At 28.5% G+C, this 4,508-nt stretch overlaps 1 long non-coding RNA gene across 1 annotated transcript in view; it reads right to left on the bottom strand.

Moving 5' to 3' along the window:
- Positions 1-713: 713 nt before the first annotated feature.
- The window catches only part of LOC111083052, a 16,717-nt gene continuing 12,922 nt past the window's right edge, over positions 714-4,508 (bottom strand). The window contains exon 3 of the long non-coding RNA XR_002608769.1: positions 714-816. This is a non-coding gene — a long non-coding RNA (uncharacterized LOC111083052). The remainder of the gene's footprint in view (positions 817-4,508) is intronic.

Raw genomic sequence — 4,508 nt, 5'->3', positions numbered from 1 at the left:
TGTGTTGGAAGAATCAGTATTTCAATTTTAGATATTAAAACTTAATTAATATGAAACTTTAAATCAATAATAGAAAATTAATTTTTTTGTGTATCTAGTACAAGAAAACTGCAAAAACCTTTTAGTTTCCCACCAATAACCAATATATATATATCACTGAATTTAGTATGAAAATAGATTTTAAGCAGTATTTGCTAGACACAATCACCTAAAACTACTCTGAAGATACAACTTGAATAATATTAACTTAATGTATATATATATATTTGGATGTAATTTAACATTTTACTTAAATTGTTTCTTTTTATTTGTTCAGATATATCTTGAATACCAAAAATGTGATTAAAGGTAAAAATTGTTTCTTTTAAATTGGGAGCACTATTTGAAATTTTATTATAGTTATGAATATATAGATTTTTTTAGGAAGACTTATGTTGTTAAAATAGGATTAACAATAAAGAACGTACATATAAAAAATATGGAATTTAATTATAAATATACAAACATCTGTAGACCAAGGTGTATATTTAGTCATGAAGTACCACTTCTCTTGTACAACAAAAATCTTATTATTCACTGTCTCAGGGCCCCGAGGTGTCTTAATTTGCCACTGACTGTATTGAATTAAATGAGACTTTTATTCAATTCGTAGATACTTATACAAAATACAGCAGTGGCTACAATAATAATATACACACTCCATGAACTTCAAAAGACAAGCCTAAATCTGTATTTATTCTTTAACTCAACAAAAACTTAAAACACTCACCATCTGGGATTTGTATCTTCTCTGTATCAACTGTCCTGTTTTAGGATCTGAAAAATTTGAAATTGGATTAAAACTAAAAACTTTGGGTGAGAAAAATATGTTTTAGGGTTTCTTCTGTAATCTTGTAATGATGAAGTACCTAACACACATGTACACCTAGATTAGACATAATATACAAGTATACAAGTTTTAGGATATATACCATTTAGAATCATATTAGAACTAAAATATTTGGGAGAAAGAAGACGTGTCAGGGACACTACTGTAATCCTGTAATAATGCCATATCTAACATATATGAACAACTAGATCAGATGGATACTAGAAGTGGGCAAATTAATCGATTACTTACGAACAGTGATTAAATGATAAATCTCCACTCATAAGTAATAGAATAACTGTGGTTAGTGTTTCCAATTAGTACTGTTTTTGATTATTGCAATTAATCAAAATTAATTGATTATTTGATTAATGTCATGAAAGTACAACTAATTGAAAGGAAGGAAACTGGCTGGCAGCACCACTGCCAACTCTCTGGCCACTTAAGTGTTAAGTAAAAGCTATCTAATCATTGTCACACATTTTGAACTGCTGACTAAAGAAAAGGCAACTTACTTACGAACAGTGATTAAATGATAAATCTCCACTCATAAGTAATAGAATAACTGTGGTTAGTGTTTCCAATTAGTACTGTTTTTGATTATTGCAATTAATCAAAATTAATTGATTATTTGATTAATGTCATGAAAATACAACTAATTGAAAGGAAGGAAACTGGCTGGCAGCACCCACCGCTAACTCTCTGACTACTATAATGTTAAATAAAATGTAAATTTGCTTCTTTTTTTTACATTGTGTTATGTCTTTAATTTTATTTGATAACTGTATTATTTAGTGTTGTATAAGCAAGAATGCAGCTGGGGGAGTGGGTCTCAACCCCTTCAAATTTTTAAAATGAATTAAGAACTATTTTAAAATTTTCTTTAATCAGGTGTGAATCTAGGGGAGGGGATTGAACCCTTCTCCATATTTAACAGCACTACAGACATTGATGTAAATTTACAAATATTGCTAGTAAAGATCTAGTGAGCAACTGTGTAGTTACAGAAACAACATTTAAAGCTCCAAAATTAAACAAATTTATAAACAAGTAAAATAATGCTAAATTGTCTGGAAAAGTGTACACTGCACAGAGTATTGTTGCAATAGGTAACTGATAATGAATAAACCTTCCATTGTTTCTAAACTAACGCACAAATTTTGGACTTTATAGAGGTATCCAGTATCCTATATACCACTGCATGTGTACGTGGTGTCAGCATTAGGCACTATTGCAAGGGGCATCCTTTACTGTGCATTTCACAAGGTTTTAGTGACTTACATTCAAACTTTTATTAAACTACTTTTTATTTATATTATACCAATTAGTATAGCATAAAATCTTAGCTAATAAACTATGTTTTGATAATATATAAGTTTTTAATTTTATACAGCAATATTTTCAAAAATCCTGAATTTACCCTAGTGTTACATGTGACACAATTTACTCTAGGCATCTCCTCTTCTATATTTTATTCACCACCCCTTCAATAAGTATGAAATTAAACGTAATTTACTCACTTTAAATTCGTCATTGCTCAGACAAACCACAATTTTTATAGCCTTCGATTCTGTATGGTTACAGAGCTATCAAATAAAAATCACAACCCTCTTGCCACACCCACCTTTCACATCCTTTCTTTCAGGATTTGTTAATAGTTCTCTCGTACATTTAATTCTATATTATCTTTAACCAATAGAAAGCCAAGGTTTCATCCATCAAATGATGTATTGTATAAAGTTTTCTGGATAGAGAATAGTCAATTTCACTGTTAGTAGAACCTTTGTTCCCACGGGAAAGATAACAACTAGCTTGGATGAATTTGTAATGGCTCTTGTTGCATAGTTAAGACAGAAAATTGTGAGAGTTAGAGGAAATTGTCTACTTTTTGCATATCATTAGTATATGTTTATTGGTGTATTATTTGATTAAATAAAAATTATTTAGTGCATTACTACCATTAGTACTAAAAAAAAAAAGTAGGGTTAAGTGTCATTGAGAATTGACAGCAAGAAAAATGAAGATTCAGGTAAGTACTTTATTTCTTATTTTTTGTGTCTATTCTTTATTTATTATTATAAGAGTAACTAAAATGTAAACATAGAGATCTTTTTAGGTTATTCAAGGTTAGATTAGGTAAAATAAATAATAATAACAATATAATAAAAATGTTTCATGAGGCACATATTCAAGTAGCTCATGGGTAACTTAATTTGATAGCATAACATGATCTCCATGTTCTCTAAGTGGTTTACAACTTATAATGGCATGATTAATAGTTAAACATGGTTCAAATGGTAATAGAACAATAAAATTTAGTTGTAAATAGATGTATACTGTTACAAGACTAAATTTACTTAGGATAAACGAATGTAGTTTCATGTTACGATTTGCAAGTCATTCTAGAAAGAAAAAAGGTAATCTAAATTTATTTCACTTTTATTTTGGTGGTTACAAGGTCAAATTTACCAACATTGTATGAAGTTAGGGTAGAGAAAGTAACAGATAAAATATAGTTTTAGTGAAAACAAACATCTGAAATGTACTTAGGAGGTTTTAAAGAATACACAAATCAAATCTGAGATTTTTGAGATGCAGAAAAGTATTTTTAATCTTAACATGAAAATCACTTTGTACACAAACTATTCAAAACAAATACTTGATATATTCACGGACAAATCTTTAGTAAAAATACCACATTAAAAAAACTGGTTTTTTTGTGAACAAATACTTGTAATATGTACTAAAAGTCTACCAAATTTTGTGAAGATACACACACACACTGTATTAAAAGTTATAGTATTAAAACTATATACAAGTAAAAATGGTCCCGTGGTTGGTCCCTGGGACTGACCCCATATTAAGAGAGTTAATGTCTGTATGTTAACTTATATGGAATAATGTTAATTGGAAATTAATTCCTTTGATACAATACATAAAAATAAATGTAGTTGTTATAGTTGAAAATGCAGATTTTGAGATAGCATATGTTAAAAATCTGCAAGTTTTGAAATGTTAGCCCAACCACTGAATTAATTATTTTAATATGTTTCCTAAACTTCATCTGATTCTCGCATGAAAGCTTATACTGTTTTGATGTTTGTAAAATTGTTCGTTGTTAATTATTTTGAAGTTTTTATCTATATTTGTGATGGATTTAAAAAACAAAATCCAGAAATGTTGGTATTTCAAGATTTCTTTGGTATTATTATTTTTTTAATATTTCTTATAATACTTTGATTTCCACCTTATGAATCATTTTAATAATTGCAAAGAGGACATGTAGTATTACTAACATCACAAGTTTTCTTCAAGGTCTTACCACATAGTAAACATTGTACTGTACTTCTGTCTTTCTAGGATCAGAGTGGATTTATATATCATCAGAGTGGAGTTATATATCATGCTGTAGCAACACTGAGAAGAACCTTTTATAGTTTTATCACATGAAAACTAAGGACAATTATGTTTTATCAAAGAGTTAATATAATTAATAAGTAGTGTACTAAATTCAGATTTCCCAGTTCTTTGTAACAATGCTATAGTCTTTAAAAACATTGATATTGAAATGAAGAATTAGTTTACTGAATAATAAATATCCCACTTTTCTGTAACAATCTGTTACGTCTCCGTTTGTTAA

Source organism: Limulus polyphemus, unplaced genomic scaffold (genome assembly GCF_000517525.1).
Source record: "Limulus polyphemus unplaced genomic scaffold, Limulus_polyphemus-2.1.2 Scaffold8023, whole genome shotgun sequence".
Classification (NCBI taxonomy): domain Eukaryota; kingdom Metazoa; phylum Arthropoda; class Merostomata; order Xiphosura; family Limulidae; genus Limulus; species Limulus polyphemus.
Note: the sequence above shows the minus strand (reverse complement) of the source record. Positions and strands in the feature narration are given on the sequence as shown.